Raw genomic sequence first — 16,804 nt, 5'->3', positions numbered from 1 at the left:
AGCAAGAGACTATTTAAGAGCTTGTGTAATACCGACTGACCCTGGTTGGTGGAGGGTGGGATCGAACCTGGGGCCCCTGGAGCTTAGTACATGAGCCTCTACTGCATGAGCTAAAAGCCAACTGGCTGTAGAACAGACTCATTTTATTTCTCTCTCTAAGTGGTCTTGGTGCCACTAGATGGGACAGAACACCACACTCAGAGAGTGTGTGGGTTACACACTTCCCCTAGCTAAGGGAGCATGTCCCAAGCTTCAGAGTCTTCCCAGTTGAAATCCATGACAAGCCCCCACTTGTAACACCCACAGATCCTGGTTGTCAATTGGTGGGATTGAACTGGGGACCTCTGGTGCTTAGGGTCTGAGCCTCTACCACATGAGCTGAAAGCCCACTGGCTGTTAGCTAAGGCTGTAAAGCAGACTGATTTGATCTTTCTCTCTAAGTAGTCTCGGTGCCCCTAGATGGGACAGAACACCACACCCAGAAGGTGTGTGGGTTACACTTGCAGTCGAACTAGACAGGACCGACAACAGGCGGAAGAGGAAATGGGGACCCAGAGAGGTGAAGTGACTTGCTCAAGGGCACACAGTGGAAGAGCCAGGAAGCGAACCCGGCTGCTGAGCCTTTGCTCAATTCCTTATCTATTGGACTCCGCTGCCTCCCAAACTGACATTAATTCCCTTTCCAGACTAGGAGAAGCCACTTCACATCTCTTTGCCTCAGTTCCCTCACCTGAGATGTACGGCTAGTAATATCCATCTTCTTCACGGAGGGTTATTGGGGTTTGAAGATAAAAAGTGTTACCCAAATGCTGATGAGTATTATAGCTACCTCAACGTCAAACATTCGAGCTTGTCTCTCTCACTAACAGAGGTTGGCCCAATACAAGATATTACCTCACCCACCATGTCACTCTAATATCCTGGGATCAACACGGCTACAACAACACTGCGTACCATAGCATATAGGTCCAACATGGCGATGTTCTATGGGCTGGCTCTTTCAGACCCTGGTTATCCGTCACTTTCCCGAGTGAAGCTTATCAAACCCATCCATGTTCGTCAAACAGACAGGAACGTGGTCTTTGAATGTGCCCGTTGCCTCTGTCTCCACACCCAACCATGACCACTGTGATAGAGGGGTAGTCATTGCAATCGCTGGTCTTTAGAATCAAAAGCTCTGGTGGCTGGATCATACAGGTCACTCTGTGGGAGGCCCGCCACTGTAGAATTCACAGCCACTGGAGAGCAGGAGAAATCCTACTTCATCATCTATAGGGGCATACAAGACTCATCTCTTTCTACAGGCCTTTGCTCAATAACTGTGGCTTCAGAATGACTGGCAATATTTTTTTCTAGAGTAAGAATGATTGAATATAAACAAGTGTCATGAAGTAAGGAGGAGGTGGAAATATTGGTTCTTTTATGGACAGACATGATGCCAGTTTGTGAAGCAAAAATATGAGTGCTGTAACATAATATGTTTGATTATGTATCTGGACCAAGGCTTTCAGCAACAGAATCTAACGTTAGGTTCCGAAAGCTCTGAGCATCAGCAGTTTGGGAAATCAGGACCAATGCCTAAATAAGGATTTAGGAGCTCTCCTTTAGTTCTCTCTCTCTCTGTCAACCTTGAACATGGCACCTACATATCATGGTGATAGACACATTTGAAATGAAGGTTAGATAGATAAAATTAGAAAGAAGGGAAGGACTGAATACTGACATGCTATTATAATCCTTCACTGTTCGAGGTGGATTTTAATTATGTTCTATCCATGAAGCTGGGACATGTACAGCTACAGTTAGACATAAGTGTGTCCCAAAGAATTGATTGGCCTAAACTGAAGTCAACAGCAAAAAGTCCCATTGACCTCACAGGGAGGAGGATCTAGTCCTGAGAAACCATAACCAATGTTGTAAGAGAACCTTCCCCATTGAAGCATCATGAAACACATAACGCTCTGCCTTCTAGATTAGAGCACGGACACTCATTCTATCTGGGATTTTCTAAAGTACTCAGTATGGGCGTAATTTAATTCCCCCATTGACTTTAATGTTGGGCCAATGTCAGGTGATTTTGAGCACCGCACCCTTTATGGAATAAAGCCCATTGAAATCAGTGGAAGTCTTTCCATTGATTTCAGCGGGCTTTAATCCAGTCCTCACAAAAGTATTTGAGCCCAAGACTTCCAAGTGACGGGAGAGTTGTCAAGAATTCCATCTTGTGCTTTCATCAGAACAATCTCAATATTTTTTTACAAAGATTATCTTTGCCATTGAAAATTATTTGAATGTTTTATAATAAAAGCCCAGAAACAAGGCTACACTTTAGTTGCAATAGAATGTGTATTAGCATATTTTGATACTTCTTGATCATTTTTGCATGCATTAAAATGAAACATTCTGTAAAAATTAAACATTATATGCAAATGAGTGCAACAAACCTCCTTTTTTGAATCATAATAATTCATTATCTCCCTATAGTATATGTAAGTGGTTTCCTCTTTTTTAAAAAAAATGCACTGTAGACATTAATTCAGCATACCAGAAGTTTACAGAGATCCACTGAAATTATAATTGAGGAACACATTCTTCATTTGCATAAATCCCAGAATCCCACCTGCCAAAACCTCCAGCTATTAATAGACGATATTAATGTTACTTGGTATTCATTTATAATGTTGTCATTGTAATATAATGCATACTTAGGGCACATTTTAAGACTCATTGTAATTAACAAAGCTCACCATTACAAGAAAGTGTTTATTTGTGCTATAGAATAAAGACATTGCATTAGGAAACAATTATAACTCTAGAGGTGCTGAATTAGCCTTTTGGAAGCTTTGCTTGTTTATATTGGATGTGATACATTTTTGACCAAGTGGTTGCATTTTTTATTTTATTTTATTTTGTTTGTTTAAAGAAACAGCAACTATGTACATGTGTAATTACAATAATGTTAATTCATGTTCCAAGTTCTGTACTGATAATATATAATTATTCTTCACCCATCTCTGTACCTAGCTGAGGAATGATTGTTGTCACATAGTCACACCTGAGGAAATTGAGTCAGAAAGTGGACTGAGATTTTCAATTTGTGCCTCGTTTTATATACTTTAAGGTCAGAAAAGACCATTATATCATCTAGTCTGACCACAGACCAGTAAATTCCATCCAAACACCCCTGTGTTGAGCCCAGTGTCTTAGTTAGAGCAAAGGATCTAAGTCTTTAAGAGACTAAAATGATGTGTGCCAGAGGCAGAGAAGAGGAGAGATGGAGGTACCACCAATGCCTGAGGCCCCTGCAATGGAAGAGAAGCGATTACATGAAACATCTCCAGATGATCCATTGCATTTGGTCACATAACTCCATTAGGCCACTTTGAAACTCTCAGTCTAAGTGACTTGCCCACGGTCATACAGGCAGTCAATGTGAAAGCTGGCATTAGACCATAAGAGTTCCTAGTTACCAATGATCAAGCTACTAGACCATGAGTCCCTGGTATATGCCCTGTTGGTGTGTATCCTCCTCGGTCCTGCTGAGAAGTCTATACTTTCCTGCTTGAAACCTTCTGAAACAAAATGGATTTCAAAGACACATACATGGAAAGGATATATTGTTCAGGGCTGGATCCTGAGTGCCGTCTTAGGCAGTCTCCAATTAACATCAGTAACTGTTTTGTCTGAGGAAGTTCTGAGTGAGCTCTGAGTAAAGATCTTAGAATTTGGCAAGATGTAAATACTTCAGGCTTTAGTACTCTATAGCTTATAAGTCCCTATCTTTTCAAGCAGGCCTACCTGATGAGCCCGTACGTCAGGCATCGCTCACTCCCCTATATCTCTGTGGGGCTGATTCTCTTCTCACTAACAACAGTGCTAACCAAGAGCAGCTCCACTGAAGCCAGTTACACCAGTGTAAATCCAGTGTAAGTGAGAGGAGAATCAGGCCTCAGATGTCACTGTTCTCCCACGTGCAAGCAGTGAAGAGATAACTCAAGGGCATGGGCAAAACTTAGCTATGTCAAATATGGATTCCTGCGATAACTTCCTGGCACCAAATGGAAATTTCCATTGATACGAGTCAGTCCCAGCCTGCGGGTGGGTGCCATGCTCCTTTGGGAGGGTGAGGAGTACAAGGAAAGCATCATGGACAGTGGGGAATGCTTCAGGACCCTGTATCTGCCCCTTACTCACTGCAAAACCAACCGTTGCAGATAAACTGCTCCTTGAAAGCCATCCATCAGCTCTTCATGCAGCTGACCTTGAGCCTTTTTTCTCTACTTCTGCAGCAGTTAGCTCAACTATGAAAGCATGAATGCCACGTGTCCCCTCTGAGTCCCCAGTGGAAACCATCTCCCCACCTTCACTAGCATACACGTCCTTCCCCATACCACTCGCGAGAATAGGGGAATGGTCAGGAGAGGATTAATCAGAAGGCAGAACAAGCAGGAAAAGAGGTGTAAACTCACCCACCCACCCACACTTTTAAAGAAGAGATGGAAAGAAATAGAACAAACACAATAAGCGGAGAAAGAGAATGAGAAGGATGGTGATAACTGTAGGGGCTAAGAACAAAGAGGCCTCATCTGTCTATCCATTGAGAGTGGTGGTGGAGGGGGGTCAACCAGAAAAAGTTATTGGGAAGCACTAGTCTCTCCTGCTGCTCTGTTATCAGCTGCCATGTGACCGCTTGATGTTTCCAGCGCTGCCTCTGGCTGTGGAATCTGACTCCGTGAAGTCCTCAAGCAAACCCACAGGCAGCAGACATCTCGGCTTTGCATTGCCCTGTGTGTCTCTGCGTGTGGGCAGAGAGGGCAGATTTAATGAACCGACTTGGGGCTTCCCTGCAATTTTTCTTTATGTGTAAATCACCCTGAATTGCAGTGCTCATCCATGCTGTACCTTCTTCCTCCTTGAAGCCAACAGAGCTTCTTCAAATGCTTCCTATTACTATATCCTACACTGACATGTCTTCCCTCCATACCCACAATAAACTCATCCAGGAGGACACAGCCAGAGCCTGTCTAGACTGTCTCCTAGCTTCCTTGCCCAAGCAGTAGGGACACTAGCGAAACACCACAAATCTTTCAAGGGCTACATGAATCACATCCGTACTGTTATCATAACAAATTCACTTGCTACACATACAGGCATCACGGTATATTCGTCTCTGGGAAAAGAACCCAGAGCCCTGTGTTCCGGGTCAGTCCTGAAGTAGAGTAGAATCCGCATTGGCTGTAGCACTTTCAGGGTGGCTGAAATATGGAACAACATTTTCACACTGCTAGTCTCAATTTTTTATTCATCCAAATTTGAAATTTTGGCAAATCAGTGAAATTTTGAATTTTGAAACATTTCAACTCGCTCCAATATGAGGCTGGAGCACGCTTGTTGGCTGAAGCTACTAGAAAGTAACAGGCTCCCATAAACTTGAGCTCATTAGACATCCCATGGATCCGAAAGTACTTTGTACCTTAACCAAAAAAGCTGGTCAGAAAATTACTTTTTTTTTTTTCATCAAAAAAGAAAAATAATTCCTTTTTCATCAAAGTTTTCTGCAGAAAATTTTGATTTTTATTTTTTTGGTCAACATCCCAGCTAAAGATCAAATTGCTGAAAATTTTAACGGGAATCATTTTTATAAAACTGAAAATTTTGTGCAAAAAGGTGCCAACATCCAAAAGATTTGGGTAAAAAAAATAAGATAAACAGATTCCCATATTTAAAGGCAAGGAGGGCCCATTAATCTACCCTCTGTGAAGCAGGCCATACAGTTTCACAGTTATCCCTGTATTGAGCCCAAACTTGGGCTTGACTAAAGCACGTCTCCCGGAAAAGCAGCCAATTTGGCTATGAAGACATCAAGAGCCTCCACCACTGCCCTTGGTAGTTTGTTCCAATGGTTAATCTCCCACATTATTAAAAATCCATGTCACATGTCTAATTTGAATTTGTCTGGTTTTAGCTTCCAGCCATGGTTCTTGTTATGCCCTTCTCCGCTAGGTTAAAAAGCTCACTAGTACCCAGTATTTTCTCCCCATTAAGATGCCATCATTAAGTCACCTCTTGATCTTCTTTATAAACTAAACAGATTTCAATCCTTAAGTCTCCCGTCATACAGAATTTTTTTAAGAACTCAAATATTCTTTTGGGCTGTTTTCTGTGCTCTTTTTACTCCCTGTTGCTGCATTGCCCATACTGTGATGCTTTTCTGGTGTCATTAGAGCAATGACACACCATCCCCTGTATTGCATGATACGCGACAGGACTTCCAGTTGCTAACTCCATGGCTACAGACCAGCATGTGACACTGGCTGTGATGCAAAAAATCATGCAGCAAAATAGGCATGACCAAAACATCCACAAAGGGATAAATTGAATACATAGCTGCCCTTTGCATTTCCTGCCCCTACTACACACAGAAACACAACTCACAAAGATACACATACACATAGATACAGATTCTCAGACATGGATAAATATAAACCAACAGATAGATACACACACAGAAATACACACAGCTCACAGAGATTCACATACAGATTCTCAGAAAAATATATTCCTAGATACACATATGCTTGCCCATATGCATACAAACACACACACGCAATTATCGACAAATACACACACACACACACTTTGAACTTTCCCTTCCTTGACAATGCCCCTGCTGCGTCTGTGCACACAAACTATATGCATCTATAAATAAACATACCAATGCACCACCGTTCTGAGTGTCATCTTTCTTCAGCAAGTTTGTTTAAATATAGGTGTTGGCTTGGCTCCAGGAGGAGGTACAAGTGGTTTCAGACTCAGACAAATTGTTATGAATCCCATTTGCAGTGTGAATATGCTTAGTGGATGTTTCCTTCCCTAAGGAGACCAAAATAGCAATTAACATGAGCTTAATGTTATAGTTCCGTGTGTGTATATATATGTATTATCCTTAATGTTCTTCCCTTCTGGCTTCAAATGCAAAAGCCTTCTTGTGTAAACATGTATGTCGAACACCACAACTGTGTCTATACCTTACTATTTCACACACAAACTCACACAGGTGTGTAGGGGGAAAGCTGCTGGCTTTGTAGCCAGATAGCTCCAAACCTTGATTGCTGGCAAATCCCAGGGCTCTGAGTTTGTGGTTGGCTTTTTGTTTTGCGTTTCTTGGTTTTGTTATTCTCCACTTGAGGATGATGTAGGAGCAGAGATTTTTTTTTTTTCTCACTTGCTGCATGAAGGTTTTCCTACCAGGGATTTTCTAGTTTTCTTTTTTCTTTTTTTTCTTTTCCAACAGCCCACACATACTTGGTGAATACAAAATCAGCCAACTCAGGCAGAGGCCGAGCACCCTGGGAGAATGAGAGAGCAGGAGAGAAAAAGTGAGACATGCTCAGCTCAGGCAGAACACAACATTTTGACTCCACGGTGCATTTTCTCTCCTTCTCTAAAATAAATAAATAATAAAAACCCCCAAATCAGGACCATGGAGAAAAAAGCTTCCGAATGTCCTCAGGCTTACTTTTCCTCCGATCACCCCTCCTACTGTTCTGTCCGAGCACTGTAGTGATAGGGAGCGTTTACGTCCACAGGAGTGTTCTGTTTGCTGCTAGTTACCAAGAAACACGGGCAAACAGAAGGGCCCCTTTTTATCATCGCTGTACAAATCGGCACGTCTGATCAAAGCTCAGAATCCCCTGCAGGACCAAACCAAACTGGCAACTGTTCCTCCTGGCCAGTCAAACCCAGGACCATACCCTGGCAACCAGGCTGTGGGTCTTGCTTTGCTGTTCTGTGCCTGCGCTGGTAAAGTGGGGCCTGTTAGTCTGAGCTCACGCCTGGATGCCAGGACCTCTTGAGTTCTAATCTGGGCTTGAATGCGTTGTGTGACCTTAAGTACATCACTAAACCTCTCCACCTCATTGTCTCCAGCTCTGAGATGGGGCTTGAAAGACTCAACTCTGCGGGGAGCGGGTGGGTTATGATTAGTTACGTTTTGAAAAATGCTTCCAGGCATAATGCCTGCAAAGAGGGGATACGCCACAGTTAACCCCCACTCCCTAGCTTCAGGCCAGCCACGAGCTGCTTCAACCCCCAGTACAACATAGAGCAGCCATGGGGCAGCTGTTCTGTCAGTCAGGAACCACCAGCGTGTACTGCTCCCTGGCCATGCCCCCTTTCCCAGGCTATGTTGTCTGTGCTCGGAACCAGAAAGGGACAGATAAATAGAGTTCTTGACTCTTTTTACTGCTGGTGTGAAAGATTCCTACTGGGGCAGAGAACCTGGCCCCAGTCGGTGCTAGTCAATATGATGTATAATTTATCGGTAGCAGAGTGGAACGGACCCTCCCTGAGCACAGCATTGTGACTTCGATGTAAAGAGGGAGGGGGAAAATAATCCCCTCCTGAGTAGCATACTGCTGCTGTAGCAGGTGTAGGGCTCTCTAGGGTGGAGTGCTTCACCATATTACTGGGAGCGAGTGGAAGGGAGACGGGATGCAGAACTTACAGCAAAACTGGACAAACTTTTGATCTATTTATCCAAGCACTTGGAGACTTCAGGCAGGGGGAGACTCTATCCTCATCATGAAGAATAATAAATAATACATCAGTGCCGCCCCATGAGCTCTCCCCAACCCACTGGACCCTGATTTCACTTGAGAGGTTTCCAATTAGCTTGTCGCATGAGCTCATTTAATCTTTTCAGACCCCCTCTTTCTCCGGGGCCCCTGCTACCCTTCCCTGCCCCCGTCTCCGCTGTGTCTCCTAGGAATGGCTGATTTCCAGCATGCTGGAGAGTGTCTGAGAACGGTGTAATTGCAATATAATTAATGAATTAAAAGAATGAGATGTTTTAAGTGCTTTCAATATCCCAGTCCCTATCATTATCTGCAGGAAACATGTTCATTAACGATCTTGGAGTACAAGGCTGTGCCTCATACAAGTGAGTGTTTCCTTCTCGGGGGGTGAAGCGGGGTGGGGAAATCTAATTTTGTGATCTTTCAGGGGGCTTTGCTTTTTCCCTAGACTAGGATCTAGCTGAGATAAAAGACGGTCAATGACACCCTGATCTGAATTAGTCCCTTGCAGTGACAGTAGGGATTGGAAGGCAGGACGGTCCAGTGGACACAGCACTAGACTAGGAGTAAAAAGACCTGGGTTGCGTTCTGAGGTTTGCTGTGCAATCCTATGTGTGCGGGATCCAGATGTAATGGGCCAATTGCAACCACGCTGCCCTACAACGCCCTCCCCTGCTGATTACAATGGGAACTGCACCCACTTATGTCAAGACTGAATGCGAGTCTGTGCACAAGAAACTAGCTTCACTCACTGAGCTACATTCAAGGCCAAGCAGGATGGCCCAGCAAGTGCCTAACCAAGCAAAGGAGACTCCAATTGCCCTGGCTGTAACTTGCATCGTTGGAGCATTGCTGGGAATTACCTCCCACGTACTGAAAGGGCACCGAAGTGAGGAAGTTCACACCCTGGAGCTGTGTTCCTAACAGCTTGACTCTCGTCCTGCTCACGCTGGTGTAAATCCAATGACACGATGGAGTTACCGGCCTGAGTAAGAGAAGAGCTTGGCCCACTGGAATCTTGAGGGCACTGTTACGAGGAAGCTCATGCTGTAAGACTGACAGGGCAAGGTTCTGTGCATCCTAGCGTCCCAGATTGTAACTTAACTCAGCCATATACGTGACTAATGCATTCTGTGGATGGACGGTTTCGGCTGCACACCAGGCTGGAGGTTCCAGGACGCTGTAAATTGTTTTCTGGTACATTTTCGGAATAAATGAGCATTGCATTTGGAGGGGGTCAGCAGCCAGCACTCAGACCCCCCCCTCACTCGGCAAGATGCTGCAGAATGAATCGCGGGGTGATCGCTGGGGCTTAACAAACCCACACATTTCGATCGCTGCATGGTCGTCGCCTGTTCTGGCTGAGAAGGCGACTCCATCCAGTAGGTGGGGGAGGAGGGAGGAATAAAAAAAAACCCAGCAGCTGAGGAAGAGACTGAGTGTGCCAAAGAGCCGCCGAGAGGGGAGGAGTTAATGAAGGGAGGGAGATTTTTGCTGGACGGAAGTGAGGTTGGCTTTCAGTTTCCAAATCATGGCAGTGGAGAGCCAGGCTGAGCCCTGGCCCCATGGCAGGAACCCAGGGTTCAGTACAGTCCCACGTCCTAATCGTGCAGAATTAGCTTACGAAGTGGAGGTGCAGCAGGGTCCCATTGATCCCTCCTTACCACATGCCCCAAGAGTGGCAGCTCAGAGCCAGCCTTGGCAGAGCTACAACACCGCGGCCTGGCACCCCCGCATAACCACATGCCCCGTGCTGGAAAGATGAAGGATGCCATTTTTAAAGGTCGGCGCGGTAGGCGATCATTCACGTCTCGCTGGTGGGTGATCAGATCGGCACTTAGAGGTGTAGGAATAACAACACCTAGCTCTTATTGAGCCCTTGTCATCAGTGGATCTCCAAGTGCTTTGCAAAAGAGGTCAGTGTCATTTTACAGAGGAGGAAACTGAGGCACGGAGAGGGGAAGTGACTTGCCCAAGGTCACCCAGTAGGCCAGTGGCAGAGCTGGGAACAGAGCCCAGAGCTCTATCTTCTAGGTAACAGTGCCTCTGAGATAAGCTGAGCATCCCAATCTATACTGAGACACCCCCCCCACACACACACACACACACTGGAAAGCTGGTCTTAGACTGGGAACTTCTCCAGGCAGGGCCATGTCTGACTGGGTGCTTCTTCCAGACCCAGCATGATGCTGCCCCTGGCAGTTCCCACAACAGAATACATACCAATGGCAGTTCCACATGCATCCATACTGTTACTCTACTGCCTTCATTTGGTTCACCCCCGGGATGAATCGGGCCCGCAGTGTCAGCCTAGAGTCACCCGCTTTGCACCTTCACTTCCTTTCCTGCCTGCACACCCATCTACCAGTCTGTCAGACATGCTGAGCTCTCCAACACCTCTGCTACTGCGGGCACCTGGAAGAGCAGGGCCATCTGGCAACACAATTCCCAGGTGGAAGCAGCAACAGCAGTATGGATAGAAGCCAAATTCTGCTTTAACCCCAGCATAAGGTAGGTGTTTGAGTGAATCTCCAGTGGACTTCCCGTGGTTTTATAATCTTCAGCTGGCCCATGAATTGTCAGCATGGCGGACTGTGTCCTAAGGAGCCAGGACATATTTTAGAACCTCAGTGCGTATTAGTGAACAGTGACCTTTGAGCCTTTATGTCTTGCCGTAGCTGCAGATGCTGCGTCCATAGGCAGGTGTTTGCTATACCTGTAGGAAATGCAACTGGTGGCCAGTGGAATGTGAGAGGGGAATCTAAAGGTGTAAAAAAACAAATGCATTTTACATAACTAAGACATAATTGTATAATAATTGTCCCTCATCCAGTAACACGTTTGACTCTGAATGAGCAGGAAAGATGAGCTTGTAATTAAAGTGCAGGCCTAGAGACAGGGAAACTGCATTCTATTCCCTGTCCTGACCCAGATTTGCTGCAGACCTTTGGAGAAACAAGGTGGGTGCGGTTGCATCTTTTATCGGACAAAATTCTGTTGGTGAAAGAGACAAGCTTTTGAGCTACAGAGCTCTTCTTCAGGTCTGGGTCAGTTTCAGTTCACAAGGGCCCATGCATATCTGCCTTTCGGCATGGGTTCCTCTCTCCTGAGGTTGGCTTTCAGTTTCCAAATCATGGCAGTGGAGAGCCAGGCTGAGTCCTGGCCCCGTAGCAGGAACCCAGTTTTCTGTACAATCACTCGGCCTAATCATGAAAGTGCAGAATTAGCTTAAGAAGCAGAGGTGCTGCAGGGTCCCATGTTCAATCCTTCCCCATGTCCCCATAGAGTCATACTTGACAGAAACTCAACAACATGGTCCTGCATCCCATTTTAACCACATAAGAGCAGCCAAACTGGGTCAGACCAAAGGTCCATCTAGCCCATTTTCCTGTCTTCTGACAGTGGCCAGTGCCAGGTGGGCCAGAGGGAATGAACAGAACAGGCAATCATCAAATGATCCATCCCCAGCTTGTGGCATTCGGAGTTTAGGGACACATATCCCAAACTGGAAAACCCAGACCTGAACAAGAGCTCTGCGCAAGCTTGAAAGCTTGTCTCTTTCACCAACAGGAGATATTATCTCACCCATCTCATCTCGCTAATATTCTGGGATCAGCTACAACAATGCTGCAAACAACTATTTTTGAAGAAGTCACTTGACCTCATTGGACCTAGGCTTTCCTTTCTGTAAAATAGGCATGCTAACATTTAGTGACCTGACACAGCTGCAGGGAGGCACAGTTCACTAGTGTTCCTGAAGGGGTTTGAGATACCCAGAGGGAAGGTGCTATAGGCATGCAAAGTATAATTCAGAGGGCGGGTCAACATTTTTAAAATTTCCACAAAAAATGTCACCATCATTTCATATTTGGATAAAAAGATGGTAAAAAAGTGGAATGAAATGTCATGACATTTTTCGGACCAACAATAGAGTTTACAGGACATTTTTTTTTTGTAAATTTCAGTGACATTCCACATTAGACCTGAGGGGGAAAGAAAACAAAACCCCGGGAAGAAAAGAAAGGTGTAATACCCTCCTTCTGATCTCATCCGGAGCTGTGGACGCTTTGAAAATCAGGCCAATGACATCTACAGGAAGTTTCCTCTGGGCCCATTAGACTGAGAGCCGCTCCCTATTCCCTGGCTAAACTGAAACTGACCACTGTCCTGCTGTTCAAACTTGCAAGAGGATGTGCGTGGAGGAGACACCTGGGCGAAACCTGCAGATGTTCTGGCAGCCCATTGACTAGCAGTGAGAGGAAAAGTGGGCTGTTCATTGAATATGTGAGTACATCTCTCTCCTCCCTCCCCGCCCGCCCCCGCCGTGCTCAGTTCAATAATGTAAATAAAGTCTTTAAGAAGTCCATTACTTTCATCTGCAGTTCTGAGAGAACCGTTTGGGTGCTCCCTTGGCAGTTCTGTTTGCACATAAGAATAATACTAAAAAAAAAAAAAAAAATCCATGGAAAACAGCACACACAAACCCCGAGTCCTTTCAAAGTTTTGCCTTTTATAGAAGTTTTCACTGTGTGAAAAAATCGCAAAGACTTTGCCACTATCAAACCCCTCTGCCATTTGAAAGTCTAATGAGTGCCGGCTCCTTTATTTCTGGAGACAGGGGTCCAAGGACCACGCCGCTCAGCCCACATCAGTGCAGCATGCTGTGGTGGGGCTGTGAACTCGGCAGGACCAATCTCCTGGCATTTAAGTCATCAGGGCATCAGCCATGAAAGACTGGAGCTTTTTCTCCCTTTCTCCCTCACACTGGTTCCGATCTGCCTTTCAACTATTTATTTCCCTCTTTAGGAATCTCTTTGCTGCCTTTCATGTCGGCTCCTTTGTTGTTTCTCCTTTAGCCTCTGCCTGCCATCCTTGCCTCTTTCATTTTGGCTTTGAGCTGGCCACTGAACTGCGGGCCCTGGAAGTGCAGTTCTCTGCGGGGAATGAGTCCCTCACTCCTTCCCACAAACAGCCCCAGATGGTTTATGCCTGACCCTGGGGATGGGGCTGTGGTGTTCTCCTCAGAGTTCCCAAATCCCACCTGGCAAAGGGCTGTCTCCAATGCTCTATCTAATACCTGTTCCACACTGATAAGGAGCAGTCCTCCTTCATTCCCACAATGGGAAGGGAGTGTCTCTGTTCTTCTAACCCCACAGGTTCCTTTGTCTTGGTCTGGAAGGTGGCTATCCTGGTATGGAGCAACAGAGAGTCCTGTGGCACCTTTAACACTAACAGATGTATTGGAGCATAAGCTTTCGTGGGTGAATACCCACTTCGTCAGACGCATGTAATGGAAATTTTCAGAGGCAGGTATAAATATGCAGGCAAGAATCAGTCTGGAGATAACGAGGTTAGTTCAGTTAGGGAGGGTAAGGTCCTCTGCTAGCAGTTGAGGTGTGAACATCTGTTAGTCTTAAAGGTACCACAGGATTCTCTGTTGCTTTTTACAGATCCAGACTAACATGGCTACCCCTCTGATACTATCCTGGTATGGTTTACCTCCCTCCATCTTTTGAGTAAGGGGATGGGGGGAGGAGAGGAAGCCTCAATACTCGTAACAACAGCTGGTTGAAGGAACTTTGATAGAACCATATTCCATGAGAAGATGAAGTTCTGACAAAATCTAAATGCGTCACAAAATCGTGTCGACTTCACCCGAATTTTGTTGGGAAGAAAATCAGGAACAAAAGGCCTGATGATGCTGAAGCATCCATTCTGACATTTTCAGAATGAAACAGTTTGATTTTTTTTTGTTTGAGACAACTTTTTTGGGGGGAGGGGCTGTTATTATTATTATTACGTATTTATTTTGTATTATATTATTTATTATAACATAACATTTTAAAAAGTCAAATTTGAAGCTAAGCCCTTTGGTTTTGTCAAAACAAAACATTTTGATTGACCCAAAATAACAACAACAACAAATCAGAATTTTCCTCATATAGTAACAGTTATAATAATGACTTTCAATAGATCGCAGTGAGGTAGCTGCTCTGCTACGCACGAAACCCTGACCCAGAATCATAGCAGAGCAGCTACCTCAGTGCAATCTATTGAAAGTCAGCCTTTGACACAAGACCAGCGCCGTGGAGCCTTGGTTGGCCCCGGATAGCCGCCCCCCCCCCCTCTGGGGGGTAGGGCTTGGTGAGGAGAGCCATTCGTGTCGGGACCGGAGTGCGGACAGAAGGGAGCCGCCTCTCACCCGTTGCGCACCGCATGTTCGTGGGGAACCTGGTGCTAAATCATCAGTTATAATAATGATACTGGAACAAGTCTGACTACCAAGGAAACTGATGGTTGTCAAATTTTGTAAGGAAAAATTATTTGCATTTTCTTACAAGGACTAGTTGTCACCATGCCACTCATTGGGGCTACTCAGAATTTCATGGTGAGAGGGAGGATAGAACTCAGATCTTCTCCTTAACTCAAGGACTTCAACCACTAAAGCTAAAGGAGAATCTCCTCTTAGCAGTACAGGGCTTATGACACACAGTGGTTCAGTTTTGATTTCTTCAAACAGGATGGCGTAACTCCTGATCGGGAGGAGGACATGAGAAAACCACTGGGGCTTTGAATCTCTCAGGGAGAGGGAGAAGCTTAGTGCAAGGGAGCTGATAACGATGGTTAAGGAGTATTAGAACATTTTAAACACTTCCTTTCAGGGCCACACAAATCATGCCCAAGTCATCATTCCAAGAAAAATTGGGCTATCCTAAGATTTATTGGCTGGGTGCAGAGTTCACATTTATTTTTCTCTCATCACATTTGTATATAAGAGGAGGGGGTGATGGTCAGGGAAGTCCTGCTGATGGGGACGGTGGCATCCATCTGCTGACCTAACATGATGTTCGGGAAGGTGTGCTGCCTGCCTGCAGCTGGGATCTGGGGACATTACGGAAGAGTCATTGAGGTTCATTCATCCCTCTGATCACTACCCCATGCTGCTCATCCACCTGGGCATTAACGATACTGCCAGGTGTGACCCTAAGCAAATCAGCAGTGACTACAACGCCCTAGGAGAAGGGTGAAGGAATCTGAAGCCCAGCTGGTGTTCTCATCCATCCTCCCTGGTGAAGGTAAGGGGACCAGGCAGTAACACACACATCCTGGAGATGAATGGTAGCTGCGCAGATGGTGTTGACAGGAAGGCTTTGGCTTCCTCAATCATGAGATGATGTTCTGGGAAAGAAGACTTCCGGGAAGAGATGGGGTCCACCTGGCCAAAAATGGGAAGAGCATCTTTGCACACTGACTCGTCAACCCAGTAAGGGAGGTTTTAAACTAGGTACAAAGGGGCAGGTGACAAAAGTTATAAAAAAGTTGACCTTAACAGAAGGCTACATAAATAAGTAAATCCATTTATTCATGTCTGAATATTGATGACACTATAGCAGAATTTTTAAAGCCTTCATGATCCCTCGCTAACTTTGAGCGGTCAGCAGCTGACCTTCCAGGGATCTGCCACATACCATCCATCTATCTCCTCGATGGTCATCCCTTACTATGATAACCCTCCACCATTCTTTCCTTAATAACTTTCGCAAGGTTATTTCCATCATTACACCTAACGAGACCAAAATACATACATTTGCATCTGTTGATTTCTGACATAAGCACCTGCTTCTCTCCAATAATATTTCTAACATAGGCATTCATCTCTTTTTTTATCCAGGAAATACACAAGAGACTTCACCAGCACTACATTCCAAAAGCTTCAGTTTTCTTATTGTCAGCAGCATTAACTTCCATCAATTCATATCCACACATCATTATGGAAAAAAACAGGGTTTTTTTACCAGTGTCACCATCGTACGTTTTGAGATACCATGTTTTTTTTCCACACTTTCTTAAGGGAGGCCATAGCTGAGCGTGACATCCCTAGTGCTCTTCCAATTTTTTGGAACGGTCTCCTTGGTTGGATATATATGATCCCAGATAGCTAAATTCATCTACTGCCTCTACAGCTTGTCTGTTAATGATGATATATGTTTGCATCCTAGTTTTGTTAGTCATGTCGATCTATAAGCATTTCAGTCCATATTCCCTCACTAACTGTTTTTACAGACTCCAACATTTGTTACTTTGCATCAGTGGTTGTAACAAAGAGCGTTGTGTCATCAGCATATCTTAGGTTGGTTAAGAGTTAAATGGCAGGGGGGAAATAGAAAATTACAATAGGGTCCTAGGAAAATAAAACAAGAGGGATAACAGAGGGAGAATCTGCTGAA

The sequence above is a fragment of the Trachemys scripta genome, chromosome 17 (genome assembly GCF_013100865.1).
Source record: "Trachemys scripta elegans isolate TJP31775 chromosome 17, CAS_Tse_1.0, whole genome shotgun sequence".
Lineage (NCBI taxonomy): Eukaryota > Metazoa > Chordata > Testudines > Emydidae > Trachemys > Trachemys scripta.
This window is presented reverse-complemented; position numbering follows the sequence as displayed.